A 24,851-nucleotide genomic window follows, 5' to 3' on the forward strand; every position below is an offset into this window, starting at 1 on the left:
TCTGGAAAAGGCAGGTGGGGAGATAGATTAATTTATTGAAATTATAACTGTAACGTAACAACATTACATACACAAGATATATCCCTACTCTTAGGGAATCCACACTGAAGTATTTGGGGATAAAATGCCACAATGTATGCAACTTATGAGAGAAAGAGCAAATAATAAAGCAAATAGAGTAAAATGTTAACAATAGGTAAACCTAGGTAAACAGTATTCTTTGAACTGTTTTTTTGTTTTTGTTTTGTTGGGTTTTTTTTTTGAGACAGGGTCTTGCTCTGCTGCCCAGGCTGGAATGTAGTGGTGCCATCATAGCTCACTGCAGCCTTGAACTCTCCAGGCCGTAGTGATCCTCCCACCACAGCCTCTGCAGTAGCTAGGAATACAGGCAAACATCACTATGCCTGGCTAATTTTTTTACTTTTTTTGTAGAGACAGTTTTGCTCTGTTGTCCAGGTTAGTCTTGAACTCCTGGCCTCAAGCAATCCTCCTGCCTCAGCCTCCGAAAGCGGTGGGATTACAGAGCCACTGTGTCCTACCTCTTATGCTTGTAACTTGTCTGTAAGTATGAAATTATTTCCAAATAAAGTGTTTTTTAAATTATTAATCTAGTTTCCACTTCAGTCCTAATAGTTTCTAAATACATTACAGTTCACTTTTATTGTCCATCATTTATATATTATCTTCAAGAGCAGATAGATATCAATCTTTTAAAATTAAAACTTTTTTTTTTTATTCATTCACCAGCCATGTGAGGACCTATACTAAACACCAGAGATCTGGTGATGAATAAGAGAAGAAATGGTTTCTGCCTTTGCATTACCTATAGCATCCAAAGTCTAATCTGAATCACTTAAGAATTTCAGAATACCCTAAAAGTACAAAATTTCAATTTAGAATACAATGAAACTCAAAATATACTCCATGACCTTACTACAAATAAAAAAGCACCTGTTTAATATTTTCTCAAAAGTGACATAAACATCTCCCGATAAATCATGGTTTTGTGAGTTTCAGTTTTATGGGCTTGCCAGTGGTTCCTCCTCTGGGTTAGTAGTTCAGCTTATAACAGTACATTTGATGTTCTCTTGCTTTAGTCTAAGTCACTGTGAATTGAAGTCATTCAAATGTTGAATGGGAGAGATGATTCACCTTCCAGTAGTTTTCAAAGGTTATCTGTTGCTGTTTCTTTCAGTAAATGACCAAATTATGATCAATTACCTAACATAATAGTTTCATTAAAAATAAAAACCATAAAGCGTACAATAGTCTTTAAAAATTAGGTCCTACAAGGCCCGGCGCAGTGGCTCACGCCTGTAATCCCAGCACTTTGGGAGGCCAAGGCAGGTGGAACACGAGGTCAGGAGTTTGAGACCAGCCTCGTCAACATAGTGAAACCCCGTCTCTACTAAAAATACAAAAAATTAGTTGGGCGTGGTGGCGGGCACCTGTAATCCCAGCTACTTGGGAAGCTGAGGCAGGAGATTCCCTTAAAGTGGTGAGCCGAGATCGCGCCACTGCACTCCAGCCTGTGCAACAGTGCGAGACTCCGTCTTTTAAAAAAAAAAAAAAAATAGGTCTCACAAAGTTCTCCATCTTCTTTTCCTAGAATGACTTCCCCACTGATGTCCTTGAGAACCCACAGCACTGCTCCACCCCCACTCCCGTTCATCCTGTACAATAAGGCCACATAAATCTGGACCCTTATGTGACTACAATCACATTAACCTCCCTGAAATGATCACTGCCACACCCGTGCTTCAGGTCAAGCTCAAGTCTCACTGTAAGAATTCAGTTACCTTGCCGGACGCGGTGGCTCACACCTGTAATCCCAGCATTGTGGGAGGCCAAAGAGGATGGATCACGAGGTCAGGAGTTCAAGATCAGCCTGGGCAATATGGTGAAACCCCATCTCTACTAAAAAAAAAAAAAAATACAAAAATCTGCCGGGCATGGTGGCGTGTGCCTGTAGTCCCAGCAACTTGGGAGGCTGAGGCAGGATAATTGCTTGAACCAGGGAGACAGAGGTTGCAGTGAGCTGAGATTGTGCCACTGCACTCCAGCCTGGGTGACAGAGTGAGACTCTGTCTCAAAAAAAAAAAAAAAAAAAAAAATTCAGTTACCTGTCCTTTCAATTTCTTTCTTTTTTTTTTTTTTTTTTTTTTTTTGAGATGGAGTTTCACTCTTGTTGCCAAGGCTGGAGTGCGATGGTGCGATCTCAGCTCACCACAACCTCCACTTCCCAGGTTCAAGCGATTCTCCTGCCTTAGCCTCCCGAGTAGCTGGGATTACAGGCTTGCGCCACCGTGCCCAGCTAGTTTTGTATTTTTAGTAGAGACAGGGCTTCTCCATGTTGGTCAGGTTGTTCTCAAACTCTTGACCTCAGGTGATCCACCCGCCTCTGCCTCCCAAAGCACTGGGATTACAGGCATGAGCCACCGTGCCCAGCTGTCCTTTCAGTTTCTATCCCAGCTTCTCAAACTCTGATGTCATCACAACTTATTAGGCGATCTTGTAAAAATGCAGATTCCGATTCAGTAAATCTGGGGTGACAACCAAGATTCTGCATCTCTTACAAATTCCCAGAGAATAGCAAGCCTATACCATGTATTTAACAATTAATCATGATTTGCCTAAAGTAAAACAAAGTACTCAGACAGAGGACAAGAAGCACCTACTTTAGATGACCATGGAAGACCTCTTAGACATAAAAAATGAGAAGGAAACAGCCATGCAAAGAGCCAGTGTGACAAGACTGCCATGAGTACATGAGAAAGTGGTGTTGGCAGGGGCCAGATCGTGAAAGATTTTCTAGACCAAATTAAGTGTTTGAATTTTATGCAAAGAGGGAACAATTTATTCATTAACTTAACAAATGTTTACCAAATACCTACTATGTCGAAAAAAAGCATTTAATACAACATTTAACAGCAAGGACTGAAGGCAGAGTGCCTGGTTTGAGATATTGATTCTTCTACTTAAGCATGAATGTGATATTGGGTAAGTTACTTAAACCTCTCTGGGCCTTAGTTGCTTTGTACATATAATGGTTGGGAAGAATACCTACTTCACAGGGTTATCATGAATATAAATGAGTTAATAGATTAAAAGCTCTTAAAATATTGTCCAGCATGTGGTTAAGTGCTCAATAAAACAGTATGTGCCAGAGAACATATTCCTGACTTCATGGAGCTTCCACTGGTGGGAGGGGAAAGGGGGTAAGGAATGCCAGAACAGGGTAACAGGATACCACTGAAGGGTTTTGATGGGTGCAAGATAAGGGCAAAATCTGATTTCCATTTAAGACAATAAATAACACTCTGCCATATGGAAAACAGGTCAGAGGCATCAAATGATGAAGAATTGAAGCTGGGTGTCCTCTTGTGGTGAAATGTGCTTTGGATTAGGTAAAAGCAATGGACATGGAAAGAAAATTGTAGATTAAATTGAATTGGGGTAGCATAATCCTAAAGACGTGTGGATGGTTTGGATGTGGAAAGCGGGAGAAAGAAATCAAGTAATTCCTACATATCTGCTTTGAGCAACTGGGTCAAGGAAACCTCAAGATGGGAGTAAGGGTAGGCCTATACTTTGCTGGAGGATGGAAAGGGAAATAAATCCCTTTAAGAGATACCACAGATCTGTAACCCTGGCATTTACATCTTGGAAATACTTCTCGAGTATGGAGGGCTATAAACCAAAATTAACATTGTTTACTTCGGGACAGATCTGGGGAGAGGCAGGGACAGGAGATTATTTTTATTTTATTTTTTGAGACAAACACTCGCTCAGCCACCCAGGCTGGAGTACAGTGGCGCAATCACGGCTCACTGCAGCCTTGACCTCCTGGGTTCAAGCGATCCTCCCACCTCAGCTTCCCAAGTAGCTGGGACTATAGGCACGTACCACCATGCCTGGCTAATTTTTCTATTTTTTGTAGAATCAGAGTTTCACTATGTTGCCCAGGCTGGTCTTGAACCCCTGGGCTCAAGCGATCTGCCCACTTTGGCCTCCCAACGTGCTGGGAGTACAGGCGTAAGCTACCATGCCCAGCCTGGGGGTATTAATTTTATATACTTGTGTCCTATTTGTCTTTTTATAACAAGCATGTTTTTCTTTTCTATTCTTTGTAGATTTAAGAAAATTATTTTTTAATGTTTATACATGATAATCTCATTACTGTCTCTAATCAGTGCCAAAATGTTAAACTGCTTAAATATAATAGAACTTCTTTTAAATAAATGCTAAATGCAAAGTAGTCATTCAAAAACTACTAGATGAAATAACAAATGGAATTAATGTCGTGAGTTTCTTTTGAGTACTTTTGTTACTTGCTTGAAGTATATGCTGAAGATGGAAAGAAAGGTTTTAATCTGTAGGAAAATCAAATCTGAAATATCTCAGCCAGAACCACTTTTTAAAACAAACTGTCAGATGTACAATGACCAGACTTTCCATCTAGGCACAACAGACCCATGATGAAAACGAGTTCTGCTTGTCCACATTTACTCATCAAAAGCCTAAAAGGAGGAACAAAGTCTATTATCTCTTCAGAATAACTAATAAATCATATAATTTAAAATATTGACTGTCCGGAGGCAATATCTCTTCTTTTTACAGAGGGTCCATCCTTTTTTCTTACAAATTCTTCATCAAAGACATATTCTTTAGTGGTGGAAAAAAACTGAATGACAACAAATGAAAGAAAGAAAAACAATGACGAAAGCTACAGTCCTTTTTTCCTAGTCTGGATCTACCTTGATTATATTCCCTATAAGTATCAACTACAATAAATCAAAATGTTACCAAAATGGTCCAGAAACAAGTTAAAAGCTACTATTTATTGAGTAGTGTATTTTGCAGTTGACATGCACTATATAAAACTAGTTTTATGTATTTCACAATAACCATATGAAATTAGGGGTTGTTTTCCTTGTTTCATATGAGTTTCAGATGAGGAAACTGAGGTTCAGAGAAGCTCAGTAATTTGTCATAGGTCATACAACTGAGGAGTGTCAAAACTGAGGTTTAAACTCCAAGGTCCATACTATCTACCAACCACTATGATAGTTTCTTACACCAGAGCAAAGAAGGAGATGCTAGAATCTCACCTGCTTGATCTCAAGATTCTTACAGAACCACCACCATCTCACTCATAGACACTACTATCAAGTAAAATAAATTACCAGAGCTACGACCAATATAATGTAGGCCACAAATGTTATATTAAATTTTCTAGCAGCCATATTGAAGACTTAAAAAGAGTACTTACTTTGACAGCATGAATACTAAAATTGGGACAATTCAAAACAGATTAGCATGGCCCCTGTTCAAGAATGATGCACAAATTTGTGAAGCATTCCACATTTTCTTAAAAGTAAAAGAAACAAGTGTGATTAAATTTTTTTATTTAACCCAATATATCTAACATCATTCAACACATGATCAACATAAAAAGTTATTACATTCTTTCCTTTGTACTACATCTTTAAAATCTGGTGTATATTTCATAATTATAGTACATCTCAACTCAAACTAGACATATTTCAAACACTGAATAGCCATGTATAGGTAGCGACGATTGTATCGACAGCAGGCATCTAGAGAAAAGGCCTCTGGGCACCAATGTCACCAAGACCAGATACTAAAGATGATGTACCTGACTCATTAACTCAACATTCAAGCTCTCAGAAACTATTTGTTCTTTTTTTTTTTTTTTTTTTTTTCGCTCTATCACCCAGGCTAGAGTGCAGCGGCGTGATCTCGGCTCACTGCAACCTCCACCTCCCAGGTTCAAGCGATTCTCCTGCCTCAGCCTCCCGAGTAGCTGGGATTACAGGCACATGCCACCACGCCTGACTAATTCTTGTATTTTTAGTAGAGACAGGGTTTCACCATGTTGGTCAGACTGGTCTTGAACTCCTGACCTCTTGATCCGCCCGCCCTGGCCTCCCAAAGTGCTAGCATTATAGGCGTGAGCCACCGTGCCCGGCCTGAAACGATTTATTCTTATTTCAAACAAATTTTAACAGTTTATCTGGTGTACTGAGCCACAACAAATTACAATAGAAAATTAAAGGAAATGGGCTGCATCAATAGAGCTAAGTTGGCAAAGGAAGAAATACAAAATACACACACACATGCACGCATGCACCCATCCACACATGCACACACACAAAGGAGATTTAGGTTCGAAAAGCACAATAGCTGAGGCCATTTAGCAGAAAGACAAAAATAGTCTTACATGCCTCAATGGCTCCCGAGGCCATTGCTGCATTACTGAATTTATATTCAGAATGTTGACATTAATTGGCAGTTAAACCCAGCATTTTCGGGTTTTTTTTTGAGACGGAGTTTTGCTCTTGTCGCCCAGGCTGGAGTGCAATGGCATGATCTTCGCTCACTGCAACCTCCGCCTCCTGGGTTCAAGGGATTCTCCTGCCTCAGCCTCCCGAGTAGCTGGGACTACAGGCCCCTACCACCATGCCCAGCTAATTTTTGTATTTTTGGTAGAGACAGGGTTTCCTGACCTCTGGTGATCCACCTGCCTCAGCCTCCCAAAGTGCTGGGATTACAGGTGTGAGCCAACACACCTGGCCAAACTCAGCATTTTCAAAAGTCAAGGAAGCATTAATATATTTTAGAAATACTTTCATTTAAAATAAATTTCAGAACTCTGTATTATTTTTGCAATTTTTCTATAAATCTAAAACTATTCTAAAATTTAAAGGTTTCTGTTTTTAAAAAAATAAATTTGAGTCTTCTAGTAAGACCAGGCAGTTCCTCCTATAGGATCAACTCTGCCTATCATAACAGCTATAACTTCCAGACAAAAACAACCACCTGAAGGCACTGGAGAGTGACAAAAGCAGGCAAATATTGGAGGGGAGTTGGCACTTGGAGGAAGGGAACTGCACTGGACAAGTTTCCCCAAGTTTTATCTTTTAGCCTTGCACCATGCAGGGCAGCTAAAACTCCAATGGAAAATTCACAGTTCTGCTGACTTTAAAAGCCAAAAAACAGTCTAGAGCAACCATCACCACTGCAAAGAAAATAAAGTAAGACACCATTAAAAAGAGAGAGAGAGAGAACCAGCACAGGGGAGCCCTAAAATCTGCATAAATCTGTCTAAATCTCTCGCTGATCCGTGAAACACACATGCACAGAGCAGGCTCCAAGTAGGCCAGCTAAGAGAACTGAACTGAAATGTACACTGCCACCTACTATGGGGGGACAGTTTTGCAGCTTGAATTCAGGTAAGTTAATCAATTGCCTGCTTTAGAAAAGAAAATCAATGCTTTTAAGACGGGCATAACAAAATTTATATATATAAATTATCATTTATCATTTGTAATATCCAGAATATAATCCAAAATTACTCCCTATAAGAGAAATGGAAAAACCTGACCCATTCTCAAGAAAAAAAAAAAAAAAGTAATCAAGGAGACTACCCTAAGATGACCCAGATTCTACAGTTTGCAGTCAAGGATTTTAAAGCAGTTATGGTAACTATGTTCAAATAACGAAAGAAAAATATGCTCAAAATAAAGGAAGATAGGAAATCTCAGTAGGGAAAGAAATCACACACAAAAATGTAAATTCTAGAACTAAAAACTACAATATCTAAATTATTTTTTCATATTACTAGATCGGCTTAACAGTAGAATAAAGAAGGAAAAGAAAAAAAAGAAAAGAAAAGAGAGGGAAAGAAAGAAAGAGAAAAGAAAGAAAGAAAGAGAAAGAAAGAAAACAGAGAGAGAAGAAAGAAAGGTCTGTGAACATAAAGACAGAACCAAGAAATTATTCAATTTGAAGAACAGAAAAAAAAGAGCCTCAAAGACCTACGGGAAAATACTAAAACATTTATATTTTAGAGTTCCAGAAGGAGACAATGAGGAAAAAAATATTTCAAGAAATAACGGCCAAAATTTTCCCAAATAAAGATAAATTTACAGATTCAAGTTTCATGAACATCAAGCAGATTCAATACAAAAAATGCCATACCTAAGTATATCATAATTGAAATAATGAAAAGCAAAAAAAAAAAAAAAAAAAAAGAAAGGAAGAAAAAGAAAATCTTCACGGTAGCTAGAAAAAAACAACACACTGCATACAAGGAAATAATAATTTGAATGACTGCTGAATTATCATTTGGAGTAATGGAGGCCAGAAAACATGGAATCACTTTCTTTTTTTTTTTTTTTTTTTTTTTTTTTTTTTTGAGATGGAGTCTCACTCTGTCACCCAGGCTGGAATACAGTGGTGTGATCTCGGCTCACTGCAACCTGTGCGTCCTGGGTTCAAGCGATTCTCCCACCTCAGCTGCCCCAGTAGCTGGGATTACAGGCATGCGCCACCACATCCAGCTAATTTTTGTATTTTCAGTAGAGTCAGGGTTTCACCATGTTGGCCAGGCTGGTCTTGAATTCCTGACCTCAGGTGATCCACCCACCTTGGCCTCTCAAAGTGCTGTGATTATAGGCATGAGCCACTGCCCTCGGTTCTTTTTTTTTTTAGACAAGGTCTCGCTCTGTCACCTAAGCTGAAGCGCAGCTCTCACTGCAGCCTCGATCTCCAGGGATCAAGCCATCCTCCCACCTCAGCCTCCCAAGTAGCTGGGACTAGGCACCTGCCACCATGTCCAGCTATTTTTTCAATTTTTTGTAGAGACAGGGTCTCACTAGGTTGCCCAAGATGGTCTCGAACTCCTGGGCTCAAGAGATCTTCCACTTCAGCCTCCCAAAGTGCTGAGATTACAGGCATGAGCCACCATGCCCAGTCAAGAACATTTTTTAAAATGCTGAAAGAATAACAATAACAACAATAAAAATCAACTCAAAATTCTATTTCCAACAAAACCATCTTTAAAGAATGGAAGAGAAGTCAAGATATTTTCAGATACAACTATTTAGAATGTGAAAGTTTGGCACTAAATGACTTAATTTCAGAAACACAGAACACTAATTTGTTTTTATTATATTAATCCATGATTATTTTATTTAAAAAAGAAGTTACTTAGCTGGGCGTGGTGGCTCACGCCTGTAATCCCAACACTTTGGGAGGCCAAGGCAGGAGGACTGCCTGAGCTCAGGAGTTTAAGACCAGCCTGGGCAACACGGTGAAACCCCGTCTCTACTAAAAATACAAAAGAAATTAGCCAGGTGTCGCAGTGTGCACCTGTAGTCCCAGCTACTCGGGAGGCTGAGGCAGGAGAACTGTTTGACTCCAAGAGGCAGAGGTTGCAGTGAGCCAAGATCGCACCACTGCACTCCAGCCAGGGCCACAGAGGGAGACTCCATTTATACAACAAAAAAAATTAAAATTAAAATAAAAAACATGCTCCTTTATAATTATTCTCACTTTGGTTACATCAAAAAAAAGTGCATCTCTGGCTGGGTGCAATGGCTCACACCTGTAATCCCAACACTCTGGGAAGCCAAGGTGGGAGGATCACTTGAAGCTGGGAGTTTTGAGACCAGCCTGGACAACACAGTGAGACCCCCATCTCTATGAAAAATAAGAACATTAGCCAGATATGGTAGTACACACCTTTAGTCCTAGCTACTCAGAAGGCTTAAGCAGGAGGATCACTTGAGCCCAGGAGGTCAAGGATGTAGTGAGCTATGATCTTACCACTGCACTCTAGCCTGGATGACAAAGTGAGGCCCTGTCAAAAAAAAAAAAAAAAAAAAAGGTGCATCTCAAACTTTTTCATTGTCTAGCCCTCATTTTTAAAAAATATCTGCTAACCAAAGATAAATTCACTAACTGCCAGGGTCTTCCCTTGTTTATCAACTAAAGACAACTATGTTGGGAGATAGGTGAAATGCTTCTGCAAGTCAAAATGCAGCAACCCACTTTTCTTAAGGGTATACACATTATACTGTAGTATAAACTAGATTCACAAAGAATCCCAAGAGTACAAGAAAACAATGAAATGTTCAAGAAATTAATATTATTCTTCCCCATCTATGCTTAAGGCAGCTATTTCTGTTCATCAAGTTCTCAGACCAATTTTAACTAGACACTCCACCAAGAGTTCAGTAGTAGAGTCAAAAATCCAATTTTCCCTTTGTAAAAAACCTAAATTCTGCAGAAAGTTTTTTCTTTTTAAGAGATTACATTCCAGGTGAAGTGTGAAAAAAGAGAGATTACAGTTTAAGTAAACAAAAGGAAAATAAAGAATTCAGAGGGTAAATGAGATATGTGGGGGACTTTTAAAACACAATTGCTTGACATGCACAGAAAATTGGCTGTAAGGATATATATCACAATATTGCTTAAAGCCATATTTCAGACCTCTAAATGACTAAGAACAATGGATTAATGAAGATGACAATAAACAATGAAAAACTGCAATCATGAAAATGCTATACAATATTTTATTAATAGTATAAAATATTAGCTCTCAACAAACATGAATAAATTAATGAATCTTCCTCATTTGTTTTAATTTTGGATTATGTATTTTTAAATGTTCATTAAAATATATTACAAAATCAGCCAGGCGCTGTGGCTCACACCTGTAATCCCAGCACTTTGGGAGGCCAAGGTGGGTGGATCATGAGGTCAGGGGTTCAAGACCAGCCTGGCCAAGATGGTGAAACCCCGTCTCTACTAATAATACAAAAATTAGCTGGACACGGTGGCGGGCACCTGTAATTCCAGCTACTCAGGAGGCTGAGGCAGGAGAATCGCTTGAATCTGGGAGGCGGAGACTGCAGTGAGCTGAGATCGTGCCACTGCACTCTAGCCTGGGCGAGAGAGCAAGACTCCGTCTCTCTCTATATATACATTACAAAATTAGTTTCTGCAAAAATTATATATTCAACACTGTATTTCAGCTGTCAAAGTTAATATTCAGAATTCTTGCCTATCTTCTTTGCTGACCTAAAACTTCAAATAGCTGAAGAGTATAACATAGCAGGATGTTTCTTACTGAAATATTTTACTTCGGATTTCAATGCACAGGTTACTCAAATATGATGAAGGAAAATTCTATAAATTTGACTGGCTTTAAAAAAAAAAAGAAGAAGAAGAATGGTTCTGTGTCTGCTTTATTTTAGATACAACAAACAAAATCTTTCCTTAAACTTTCTTTCAGGAGTTCACCTGGGAAATAAAATATATTCTTTCAGGTCAAAGAATTCACTCCTGAAATATTTTTTCTTTCTTTGGCAAACTGCCTCCATTATCATGAAGAATTTGTATTGGCTCTATTTTTGTTATCTAATAGATTGCTTCTAATTATGAGAATTTAATTCTCTGGATCTGACGTTGGAATCTCAGGGCTCAACTTTCTGCCTAAGCCTAAGCTTAAGCCAAGCCTAAGGCTACCCTGGCATATAAAATAATACAAACTGGACTGAACATCACCTCCAAGAAATACACCCACTTGACAGATGAGGTAGCAGATCAATTAGGATACACATACATGAGATAGCAGATCAATTAGGATACACATAGGACTTGAACCTGGCCTTCCAGTTACATAATATTCTAGTTCTCTAAACCAATCTGTTAGGTTTAGACCAATAGCTATATAGTGAGCAGCTAGTTACAAAACCCCAATTACATGTCTCAAGTTCAATAACTGTATACTACTTTTATCTCTGGTATTTTACTATGAGGTAATATAGAACACAATAACAGAAAATATTTAATATATTCTCTCTTACATGCTTATATTCCTATACTATGCACACCAATTTGCCAAAAAACACTAATAAATGCTTACTGAATTAATGAATTATCTCCTATATATAAAGGTTTGTGGTAGGGGGTAGATATAAAAGATGAAGAAAATAGTCCCTTAGTCTTTAGAAGAACATAATAATTTTTTAAATTTAAAATATAAAAAGAAGAAAAAAGAAAATAATCCCTTATCCTTGATCTCCTGGAATTTACATTCTAGCCTGGAACAAAAATGTAATTAAAGGTGATTCAGATGAGTGGCAGAATATAAAAATGCACAAACTGCCCCAAACAGTAGGAAAGAGTAGTTCTGCTAAAGGAACAACATGGTCAGAGAAGGATTCAGAACAGATTTCAACTTAGGCTTGGAGAACATTTAGTTTCATGAACTGATCCCTAAAACCCCGAAATATGTTAAGCTAAACTTTTTACACAATTAGTTGTATTCCAAAGTATTTATAGTAAGATGCGCCACAGATGTGTGTATATAGTTCTTCTCTTCAGAAGCATAGCACGTTCGTAAGGGCTTGAGTGTTTAGGAATGCTTGCAAAGGGCTCTAAGAAGGAGCACACCCGTCTCTACTAAAAATACAAAAAAATTAGCCGGGCGCGGTGGCGGGCGCCTGTAGTCCCAGCTACTCGGGAGGCTGAGGCAGGAGAATGGCGTGAACCCGGGAGGCGGAGCTTGCAGTGAGCAGAGATCGCGCCACTGCACTCCAGGCTGGGTGACACAGCGAGACTCCGTCTCAGAGAAAAAAAAAAAAAAGAAGGAGCACAAGAGTTGGAAATAATTATTGTAAGAATGCTTTGGGGGACTTTTCAAAGTCCTTATTTGAGAAGGACATGTGCTGTGACCAGAAGCAGATTTATTCCATCATTCCGTTCTACTACAATCTCTCTAACCAGCCAATCAGAAGAAATCCTATTACCATTTAGCCATATTGAGATCTGCTTTAATGGTTAAAAATGGAATAAACCAAGAAAATAGTAAGTAAAACACATGTTTCTTACAACTTACAAAGATGAGTCCAGCCTCACAGTAAAAATATGTGACAAAGACTCAAGGATAAAACCAACTCAAAAAACAAAAAAAAAGAAGAAGAATTGGTGTGAGGAAAATGACACGGTCAAGAAATTAAAGAAGCTAATTTATTTATAACCTCCCCTCAAAGGGAGGCATAAGTAACTATGCTTCATATACAAAGCAACTTTTTAAAAATTTGTGTGCTTGTTTTACAGAAAGATTCCTTATAATTTTTTTATTCTTTTTTTTTAAAGAAGCAAAGGCAGGCAGACTATAAGACTAATCAGTTTGGTAAGTGAGCCAAAAGCAAGGGGGGAAAAAACAGATCCAAAAGCACTGGCTGATCTCATTAGCTTTGCTTAAGAAACTTTATAGATGTGACTTCACTCCTGGATTACACGTCTATATTTAGTTTATACCTAATATGGATAAAGTCTTGAACCAACAGTCATTTCCTCTCTCCACAAAAAGAAACTTCCTTGCCTTTTTTTTTTTTTCTACCAACCTCTGAAGAGGGAGGAAGGGAGAAAGGGAGAGGGCAGAAAGAAAAGAACTCACAGAAAAATAACTAACAAATTAGTATATGATTTTTGTTAAACTTGAACCATTTAGACATTTCTCAATTGGAAAACAATCCTAAAATCAAAATATGTGAGGCCAAGCACAATGGCTCATGCCTGTAATGGGAGGCCAAAGTGGGAGGATAACTTGAGTCCAGGAGTTCAAGACCATCTTAGGCAACACAGTGAGACCTCATCTCCACAAAAAATTAATTTAAAAAAAATTAGCTGGGCATGGTGGCACTGCAAGTCCCAGCTACTCAGGGGGCTAAAGGAGGAGGATCACTTGAGCCCAGGAGGTCAAGGTGGCAGTGACCTGTGATGACACCACTGCACTCCATCCTGGGCAACAGTGAAACTCTGCCTTAAAAAAAAAAAAGACATTCAAGTCAGGTTCCTTAACAAGTTTATAAATAAACCCTCTAAAGTGCTTTATAAAATACTAATTAACCAGGCCCCCAAAATGCAACGAGGTGAGGTAATGGAAATTTTAGTTGCCTTTCAAATTTTACCAAGAGAACTGAAAGCAACCAAAGTCATCTAATGAACCATCTAGGCTCACTAGTTGTTAGTATGTTTTAGAAATATCCTTAAATATTCTCAGAATTTCTTTTTCAGGGTGACTGAAAACAGAACATAAGAAATTCTGTTAGGAAAGCATTCAAGTTTCAAATAAATAGAGAAAAATAACATAAACAAAGTTATTGATTCAGGTTCTGAAATCCCAAAGACGTTAGTACAAATCACGGTACTGCTACTTACTGGCCCAGCAACCATACCCAAACAATGATCTCTCTAATTCTCATGTGTTAAACAGTATTGATAGCACCTATTTCAAAGTTTATATGAGGATTAAATTAGCTAACACATGCAAACGGCTGGCACACTGTGCCTGGCCCATAGTAAGCACCCAATGCTATCTATTACCTCATGACCATTATTCTGGCTTTAGTAGGGAAACAAAAACTTACTGATCATTTTTTATATATCTGTTTATTCTGTATAGTGATAAATTAAGTAGCTTCAGAAAACTTATAACATTATTATAAAATGAAGATTTTAAAGTCACTTCATGATTCTTACATTATGTTTTTTTGTTTGTTTTCTTTCGTTTTGAGACAGGGTCTCACTCTGCCACCCAGGCTGGAGTGGAGTGGTGCAATCACAGTGGCTCACTACAGCCTCAATCTCCTGCTTCAGCCCCACTAGTAGTAGCTGAGACCACAGGCATGTGCCACCATGCCCCGCTATTTTTAATTATCATTAAATAAATGATAGAGATTATATCTACCAATTACAGACATGCTAAAGTTTTCTTTTTTTTTTTTTTTTTTTTTGTGAGGCAGAGTCTCACTTTGTCGCCCAGGCTGGAGTGCAGTGGCACAATTTCGGCTCACTGCAACCTCCACCTCCTGGGTTCAAGTGATTCTTCTGCCTTAGCCTCCCAAGTAGCTGGGACTACAGGCACATGCCACCATGCCTCCTAATTTTTGTATTATGAGTAGAGATGGGGTTTCACCATCTTGGCCAGGCTGGTCTCGAACTCCTGACTGACCGCCTCAGCCTCCCAAAGTACAGGGATTACAGGCGTGAGCCACCGCACCCGGCCGACATGTTAATGTTTTAAGCTTTATCATCCCATTGTGGTATAAGATGAAAAAGTCTAAAAACAATAATCTTAGATAGAGTCTAGAAAAATTAGGAGACTTCATTTTTACTCCTTAAAAATTACTAAATATAAAACTTATAGATCTACACTATCTCAACTTCTTCCAGACAAATTAAATAAAAAGAGCTTAATCTCTTCTTCTCTTTAAGAGAAATGTAGATGTGTTAAAAATATAAGCACGTCTACATTTCCTTTAAAGAAAGCATTAGATAAAGGCTAGTTAATATATGACCTGTTCAGTTGTAAAGGTGAATACCACAAAAATCAAGAAATAGTGAAATTTGGTAGCACAGGAAGCCAAAATCCATAATTCAAAAGTACTTTTACCCAGCACTTTTGGGACGCCACCACAAGGGGATTACTTGAGTTCAGGAATTTGGGACCAGCCTGGGCAACATGGCAAGATCTCCATATCTTAAAAAAATGAAAATTTTGGCTGGGCGTGGTGGCTCATACCTGTAATCCCAACACTTTGGGAGGCCAAGGAGGGCGGATCACCTCATGTCAGGAGTCCAAGATCAGCCTGACCAACATGGAGAAACCCCGTCTCTACTAAAAATACAAAAATTAGCCAAGCGTGGTGGCAAGCACCTGTAATCCCAGCTACTTGGGAGGCTGAGGCAGGAGAACTGCTTGAACCTGGGAGGCAGAGGTTGTAGTTAGCCGAGATCATGCCACTGCACTCCAGCCTGGGCGACAGAGCGGAACTCCACGCCAAAAAAAAAAAAAAATATATATATATATATATATATATATAATTTTAATTAAAAAATTTTAATTAAGAGTATTTGTACAGAACCAATAAGATCCTATGTCATAGATGATTCCTCTTTGCTTTTGTGCTTTCACATTAAAAAAAAAGAGAGAGAGGAAAAAAAGAAAAACATTCTCACTACTAATGAACTCTCAAGCTTTAGCTACAAGTCCAGAAAGAGCTGCTGAGGCCGATGGACTAAGATGGCAGAGTCCAATCTGACTGTCCTTTAGTTACCTAGTAAGTGTCAACAGGATCAGGGTTCACTGAAGTTAATTCAAGAGCAAACTCAAGCTTAACCTTGAACCTTTTTTGTACTAACCCTGCTCTTTTGATAAAGAATGAAAAGTTCCCACCTGGTGGTAGTGGCAGTCTGGCAGATGCTTCTAATCCTGGAGGTTGAAACCACATATGGTATATTGAATATACAAACTAACCATAGGCCAAGCCAACATGGTCTTAATTCTGCATTCCTAAAGGCAAAATAGTAAGCAAACAAGGCTTACTATGAGTTAGACTCTAAGGGCTTTTCTTATATTAACTCTTATAATCTTTACAAAAGCCCAAGATTACCCCAGTGGGGACACCAAGGCAACTAGTGAAGGGTAGAACTAGGATTCAAACACAGGCCACATGGCTCGGGAGTCCACACTCTTAGCCACTATATCAAGCTTGTCCAACCTGAGGTCCGTGGGCCACATGTGGCCCAGGACCGCTTTGAATGAAGCCCAACGCAAATCCATAAACTTTCTTAAAACATTATAAGGTTTTTTTGCTTTTTCTTTTTTTTTTTTTTTTTTTTTTTTTAGCTCATCAGCTATTGTTAGTGTATTTTTTGTGTGGCCCAAGATAATTCTTCTTCCAGTGTGGCCCAGGGAAGCCAAAAGATTGGACACTGCATACTCTAACAGCATAATACTAAAGATCCAGTCTTCCATTATGATGACTCAATTGCCTACTTGAAATATTAATTCGAATGGTCTTCAATTCCAAAAGAAACTATTTCAGCACCTAGACAGAAATACTGGCTAGGCGTGGTGGCTCACACCTATAATCCCAGCACTTCAGGAGGGCAGGGTGGGCGGATCACTTCACGCCAGGAGTTCAAGACTAGCCTGGCCAACATAGCGAAACTGTCTCTACTAAAAATACAAAAAAATTAGCCAGTTGCAGTGGCACATGTCTGTAGTCCCAGCTACTAGGGAAGCTGAGGCACAAGAATCACTTGAGCCCAGGAGACGGAGGTTGCAGTGAGCTGACACTGTGCCACTGCACTCCAGCCTGGGTGACAGAGTGAGACCCCGTCTCAAAAAAACAAAACAAAACAAAAAAAAAAACCGTCTGGGCAACATAGCAAGACCTGATATCTAAAAAAAAGAAAAAAGGTGCAGTGGCTCATGCCTATATTCCTAGCACTTTGGGAGGCCAAGATAGGTGGATCATTTGAGGTCAGGATTTCAAAATCAGCCTCGCCAACATGGTGAAACCCTGTCTCTACTAAAAATATAGGCCGGGCGTGGTGGCTCACACCTGTAATCCCAGCACTTTGGGAGGCCAAGGTGGGTGGAACAGGAGGTCAAGAGATCGAGACCATCCTGGCCAAAATGGTGTAACCCTGTCTCCACTAAAAATACAAAAATTAGCTGGGCGTGGTGGCGCGCCTATAGTCCCAACTACTCAGGAAGCTGAGTCAGGAGAATAGCTTGAACTCGGGAGGTGGAGGCTGCTGCAGTGAGCTGAGATCGCGCCACTGCACTCCATCCTGGCAACAGAGCGAGACTCCATCTCAAAAGAAAAAAAACTAAAATTAAAATTTAAAAAAATTTTAAAAATTAGCCGGGCATGATGGTGGGCGCCTGTAATCCCAGCTAGTTGGGAGGCTGAGGCAGGAGAATTGCTTGAACCCAGAAGGTGGAGGTTGCAGTAAGCCAAGATGGCGTCACTGCTCTCCAGCCTAGGTCACAGAGCGAGACTCTGTCTCAAAAAAAAAAAAAGAAAGAAAGAAGAAAAAGAAGGAAAGAAAAATACAAATGATACTTCAAGTAAACAATCATCCCTGGCTCTGATTTTGGGATCTATGATCTCAAATATTTCAAAAGATATAAAGAACTTTTTACATGCAATACGGAGGCAACGGTATAATCTAACACAGGGGTTCCTGCTGAGTCATCAGGACAATAGCTGCTCTCAACACTCCTAATCTTAATGGCTATCAAGCCACATGCTCAGGGTCAAAACACAGTTGCAGACTCTCCCTTAAAACTTTTTTACTTTGCAAGGAAAAACAAGTAAATCTGTTTATTTCAATCTAAAATATGAACTGAGCCCAGTCATTTGCATCACCCTCTCGACCTATTTCTCTGGCTTCTTGTTAGGCATTTGCTTTTTCCCAACCATGTGATCTTTTATTTCTTCTTTTCCTCCCAACCTCCTCTGAAATTAAGCCTGTGCACGGAAAAAAATAAAAGCTTCTATATATTCCTTCAGCAAACATTTTATTGAGTAACAATCAAATGAGTTAATATTTCATAGATGTAGTCAACACAGTGCCTGACACATAGAAAGCACTCCATAAATGTATATATTATTTCAATTAAATATGAAATGCTTTTCCATATATACTTCTTCTATCTCATGCATTTAAGAAATCCAACAGAAAACGAAGTCAATGGGAACAGTATCTATTCTAAATATAGGAAAACCAGATCTTCCTAGAAGTGAAAAGGCCTCCCAGGCAGTGAGTTACAATAACTCTAGTGGAAAATATTATCCCATCTAAGATAATTGTATATAGTACGCCTTCCTTATAGCTCATTCATTACTGACATCTGAGGGTACATTTTCTTGCTTCCCAGAGCTTAGAGCAGTTCCTAGTAGGCACTTAGTAAAGACATGTTTAATGAAAAGTTTTTTAAATTTGGAGTCTCTGTACTTACCAAAAAACCAACAACAACAACAACAACAAACCTGCAGTGAGAGAGAGTTAAAACACAAAGTAAATAAAAAGGAATTTAGGGCTTTAGTGGTGAATCTCAAATTTGCCTGAAAGATTATTTTTAATAAAAGACAAAATAATCAATTTTGGCAGGAATCCAGATGCCCTTCTGTGAAATGCCAGAAGATACCAGAGTATGAATTTTTTTTTTTTTTCCCTTGAGATAGGGTCTTGCTCTGTCGCCCAGGGTGGAGTACAGTAGCGCCATCTTGGCTCACTGCAAACTTCGCCTCCTGGGCTCAAGCAATCCTCCCACCTCAGCCTCCCAAGTAGCTGGGACCATAGGCGTGTGCCTCAATACACAGCTAATTTTTGCATTTTTTGTGGAGACAGGGTTTCACCATGTTGTCCAGCTGGTCACGCAATCCACCTGCGTCGCCTCCCAAAGTGCTGGGATTATAAGTGTGAGCCTCGGCCGGACGTGGTGGCTCACACCTGTAATCCCAGCACTTCGGGAGGCCAAGGCAGGTGGATCACCTGAGGTTGGGAGTTCGAGACCACCCTGACCAACATGGAGAAACCCCGTCTCTACTAAAAATACAAAATTAGCCGGGTGTGGTGGCACATGCCTGTAATCCCAGCTACTCGAGAGGCTGAGGCAGGAGAATCGCTTGAACCCAGGAGGTGGAGGTTGCGGTGAGCCAGAGATTGTGCCATTGCACTCCAGCCTGGGCAACAACTACCCACCAAACAGTGCTACTAAACAGATGATCCTTTTCCAAAGCACAGCACTTATAAAGAATATTTTTAGCCAACTATAATTTACTAGCAGTAAGTTAAGGTCTATCAACTATACTTAAGTGCATTTACTCATTCAATAAGACTCACTGAACGCCTATTATGAGGCAGACAATCTATTAAATATCGTGGTGGACTCAGAGATGAATAAGACAAGGAATCTACTCTCCTGGAGCTTACTTTATTATAGCAAAGATAAGACATACATGCAAAACTATCAACAAAATAGATAACCGAAGAGTCATATAAGAGGCATGAAATATGAATCTTGAAGGATTAACAAAGGCAGACACATTTAAATGGAGATTTACAGGATTATGGAGTTTAAACAAATGGGAATGGAAGAGATGGGAAAGGTTGCTTCAGGGAAACAAGATAGCTCATATGGAAACAAAGAAGAGTTCAATTTAGCTGGACTGTAAGACCCAGGAGAAGTAGGAGATAAATTTGTCCAATTAATTGGAGCTAGACTATGAAGGTCATAGACTTGAATGCCAGACTATAGATTTGAACTTAATTCTTTTTTTTTTTTTTTTTTTTTGGAGACGGAGTCTCACTCTGTCGTGGAGTGCAGTGGCATGATTTCGATTCACTGCAACCTCCGCCTCCCAGGTTCAGGTGATTCTCCTGCCTCAGCCTCCCAAGTAGCTGGGACTACAAGCATGCGCCACAACGCCCGGCTAATTTTTGTATTTTTAGTAGAGACGGGGTTTCTCCATATTAGTCAGGCTGGTCTCGAACTCCCGACTTCAGATGATCTGCCCACCACAGCCTCCCAAAGTGCTGGGATTACAGGAGTGAGCCAGCATGCCCAGCCAATTCTTTCTTTAGTAGAGACCAACTAAATGGTTTTTGTACTTGCAGAGTGTGGGGGTCAGGAAAAGGAAGAACCTGTCTTAGCTGGTTCTTCAAAAAAACATAGTGTTGGACAGTCTGGCTTATACAAAGATGAAGAACAAAATTTCTTCCTCACAGAGTTTACTTGGCCTCAAGTAAAGAAGTAGGAGGGAAGGTTGTATGAAAACTCATACGAAGAAGCAATACATACCACTGAGGGGGACCTAGTGGAATAGGTGGCCATTTGGGAGATTCCTTGAAGGACATCCATTAAACCATGTCTCTGTTTAATTTTCCACCTCTTTCTCTAATAAATCAGCATTCAACCCAGCTCTTACAGCTCATACTTTTTAAAGCCTTACCTTCATATGTATCCCCCTTTACAGCTATCAACCTGTGTCTTCTACATAGCCAAGTTTCTTGTTAGAGTTGGCTTTACACACTGACTCCAGTCTCTTACTTCCTATTTCATTCTTCTACCCGCTGTATTATGACTTCCCACCACCACTACTCCACCAAAGCTGTTACTACTAAGGTTGCCAGTAACTTCCAGGGTGTTAAATCCAACAAACACTCAGCTTGATACAACTGGTCACTCCCTCCTTACAAACCTCTCCTAGCTTCTTCCTACCTCACTCTAGTAGTTTTCCTCTCACCACTCACTACTGTTCTCCCACAGTTCCTCTTTGTTCTCCTTGTCTAGCTTCTCCTCCATTACCCAACCCCTAAGTGTTTAGAGTTCCTCAGAACTTGCTTCTAGGCATTTTCCTTACTCTTTACTCATCCACACAATGATCTCATACACTTATTTTTTTCTTTAGAGAGAGTCTCACTCGTCATCTGGCAATGCAGTGGCTTGATCATATCTCACTGTAGCCTCTAACTCCTGGGTTCAAGTGATCCTTCCTGCCTCAGCCTCCTGAAGTAGCTAGAACTATAGGCATGTGATATCATGCTCAGCTGATTTTTTATTTTTATTTTTGCAGGGATGGGGTCTTGCTATGTTGCCCAGACTGGTCAAAAACTCCTGGCCTCAAGCAAATCTTCCACCTCAGCCTTCCATAGTGCTGGGATTATAGGTGTGAGCTACCATATCCAGCCTCATACACTTTAAATACCAAATATTATGTGTGTGTGTGTATGTCATATATACATATATGTATGTCATCAAGTCCCAGATGTCTCTACCCTGCCTAGACTTCTTTCTGAACAGATCTGTATGTCCAACTTTCTACCAACATCTCCACTTGACATCTCAGCCATCTTATACTCAACAAGTCAAAACTTGAACTCTGTCTGCTCCTCCTCCCTCTCCATGAACGGCAACTCTTGACCAGTGGCTCTAATTACAAACCCAAGTCATTTCTCACGCTTTTCTCTCTCACATACCTCCTTAACATCCTCCTATTGACACCACTTCCAAAATCTACCTCAAATCCATTCTCTTCTCTCCATCACCTCCCTAATCCAAGCCACCATCACCTTTCTTGATTGCAATGGCCTCCAAATAGTTGTCCTTATTGCCACTCTTGCCTCCCTTAAATTCATTTTCCACAGAGCCAGGCTACTCATATTAAGATGCAACTCTAATCCTGAAGCTCCCTCACTTAAACCCATCTGAGAACTGCCATTTCTACTAAGGACAAAATTCACATGACATACAAGGCCCTCCATGATGTGGCCCCTGTCAATCCCTCACTCTACTGCTCACTTTTTGTTCTCTGTTTTCCAGTCACACCCTTAACTGATTATTTCCAGCCTTTACACATGCTGATTCCTTCAACCTAGAAGGCTTTTCCCCTCATTCTAATTACTACTCATCCTACATGTCATTTTCTCAGAAAAGCTCTCACTGAGCCTCCATCTAAATTGGGTTTCCTGTCATTCTTTCTCAAGTTGCCCTGTTCTTTTCTTTGATATAATAACCTACTGTCCTTATTTATATGTTTCTTTAACATATGCCTCTCCAAGTAGACGATAGGTTCTATGAGGTATTAATAAATTTGAATTTAACATGTCAAAAAACTAAACTCCTAATCTCCTCCCCATTAGAACTAGCCCTTCCCACGGCCTTTTCCACCTCAGTTAATGACAACTCCATCATTCTGGCTGTTCAGAACAAAAATCTCAGAATCATCTTTAACTCCTCTTTCTCTCACATTCCACATCCAGTCCCTCAGGAAATTCTGTTGTCTCCATCTTAGAATATATCCAGAATCCAGCAACTTCCCACCTTATTCCAAGCCACCATCATCTCATGCCTGGATTACTGGAAAAGTCACCTCTAATTAGTCTCCCTGCTTCTGACCTTGCCTTCCTAATTGTCATTCTCCACAGGGATAACGGAATGCCCCGTTAAACTGAAAATAGCACCCCCTATCATTGTCAATACTCCTTAACCTACTTCAAAAAATTTCCTTAACCTACTTCATTTTCTTCATAGCATTTAATCACCAGCATTTATCGCTTGCCTCCCTCAACTGAATATGACTGCCATAATGACGGAAACTTTGTTCACTAGGTTTATCCAAGCACCTACAACAGTGTCTCAATAGTTGTTAAATAAATGAATGAAAGAAGAACAGATATTATTCTGGCAAGCAGAAATTGGGGGCAGAGAGAGGGTGGAAAAGCCAAAAGTGTACCAAGTGAAGGAAATATCAGCAAAAGTCTTCCATGAAGGCAGAGAAGTGCAGAGCATGTTTAAGACCAATCTAAATAGAATATGAGGCATATCTGCAGCTGCGGTGGGGGTTAAGAGTGGAAATACAAGTTAGATCAATGCCAGATCAAAGACTTTGTATCTAATTCAATAAACAACTAGGGAAAGCAGGATCTATATATAGATCTTTTATATATTATTTTATATTTCTTTTTATAATATAAAATATTATATATAAATTCTCAATAATTCATGCAAGCAAAAATAAAAAAATAAAAATAAATAAATAATAATTCATGCAAACTTATAAAAAAAAAAGACTAAGGGCCGGGCATGATGGCTCACGCCTGTAATCCCAGAACTCTTGGGAGGCCAAGGCGGGCAGATCACCAGAGGTCAGGAGTTCGAGATCACCCTGGTGAACAACGGCGAAACCCTGTCTCTACTAAAAACACAAAAATAAGCCAGGCATGGTGGTACGTGTCTCTAGTCCCAGCCAGTCGGGAGGCTGAGGCAAGAGATCACTTGAACCAGGAGGTGGAGGTTGCAGTGAGCCGAGATCGCACCAGTGCACCCCAGCCTGGGCGACAGAGTGAGACTGCCTCAAAAAAAAAAAATTATCTGGGTGTGGTGGCAGGTGCCTATAATCCCAGCTACTTGGGAGGCTGAAGTAGGAGAATCACTCAAACCCAGGAGGCAGAGGTTGCAGTGAGCTGAGATTGAACCACTGCATCCAGCCAGGGAGAAAGAACGAGGAAAAAAAAAAAAAAGACTAGGACATACAATTGCAACAACTATCTCTAGTCAAGGGGTTATAAGTAATTTTTACTTCATTTATGCTTTTCTATTGTTTTCTAAGTTGTCTAGAGTAAATATATATAGCTTTTATAACTGGAAAAAAGACACTTTTTTAAAAAGAGCATAATACACACAATGAATATACTAGAAAGCAGAAGGAAATGACATTACCTTTTCAAACTTAGGACCAATATTTAAACTAAAACAGAGAAAGGCTAAATAGGGCTGGGCACGGTGGCTCACGCCTGTAATCACAGCACTTTGAGAGGCTGAGGTGGGAGAATTGCTTGAGCCCTGGAGTTTGAGACCAGCCTGGGCAACACTGAGAAACCCCATCTCTACAAAAAGCAGCCAAGGATGGTGGCATGCGCCTGTGGTCCCAGCTACTTAGAAGGCTGAGGTGAGAGGATCACTTGAGCCCAGGAGGTTGGGGTTGCAGTGAGCCGTGATTGCACCAGCGCACTCCAGCCTGGGCCACAGAGGAAGACTGTGTCTCAAAATAAAAGAAAGAAAAGAAAAAAGAAAGGAAGAAAAAGAAAAAATTTCATTTCAGTCTTGGGTGTGTGTTATGATCAAGGCTTAAATTTAATTTCTTAAGTGTAATCACCTTCTTTTTTTTCCTGATTAGTCTGTTTTCACAGCTACCACTTTTTCTGTTTTCCTAGGTAGCACAATAATCTAGTTTGGTTCACCTTTAGTTTTTTTGTAGAGACAGGGTCTCACTATGTTGCTCAGGCTGGTCTCGAACTCCTGGGCTCAAATGATCCTCCTGCCCCAGCCTCCCAAAGTGCTGGGGTTACAGGCATGTGCCACCACGCCTGGTCCATCTTTAGTTTTTAATGAATATTCACTCTTGTAATCCACCACCTGTTCTCTACTTCCAAAATAAAGTAACTGATTGTTAGCAGAAGAAAACATGCAGAGAATTCACAAATCCTTAAAAGTTCTTAAGGCCACGTGCAGTGGCTCATGCCTGTAATCCCAACACTTTGTGAGGACAAGGCAGACAGATCACCTAAGGTCAAGAGTTCAAGATCAGCCTACCCAACATGGTGAAACCCCGTCTCTACTAAAAAGACAAAAACTAGGCCAGGCATGGTGGCTCACGCCTGTAATCCCA

The 24,851-nt window shown here is 39.8% G+C and overlaps 1 protein-coding gene and 1 non-coding gene across 2 annotated transcripts in view; one reads left to right on the forward strand and one right to left on the reverse strand.

Annotated features, from left to right (window-relative positions):
• The window catches only part of CLIC4 (chloride intracellular channel 4), a 92,805-nt gene that overhangs the window by 56,142 nt on the left and 11,812 nt on the right, over positions 1 to 24,851 (reverse strand). The gene's annotated exons all lie outside the window — the stretch shown is intronic.
• Positions 5,265 to 5,371, forward strand: LOC115932229 (U6 spliceosomal RNA). The gene has a single exon (XR_004068545.2). It is a non-coding gene; the product is annotated as a U6 spliceosomal RNA (small nuclear RNA).

The sequence above is a fragment of the Gorilla gorilla genome, chromosome 1 (genome assembly GCF_029281585.2).
Source record: "Gorilla gorilla gorilla isolate KB3781 chromosome 1, NHGRI_mGorGor1-v2.1_pri, whole genome shotgun sequence".
Lineage (NCBI taxonomy): Eukaryota > Metazoa > Chordata > Mammalia > Primates > Hominidae > Gorilla > Gorilla gorilla.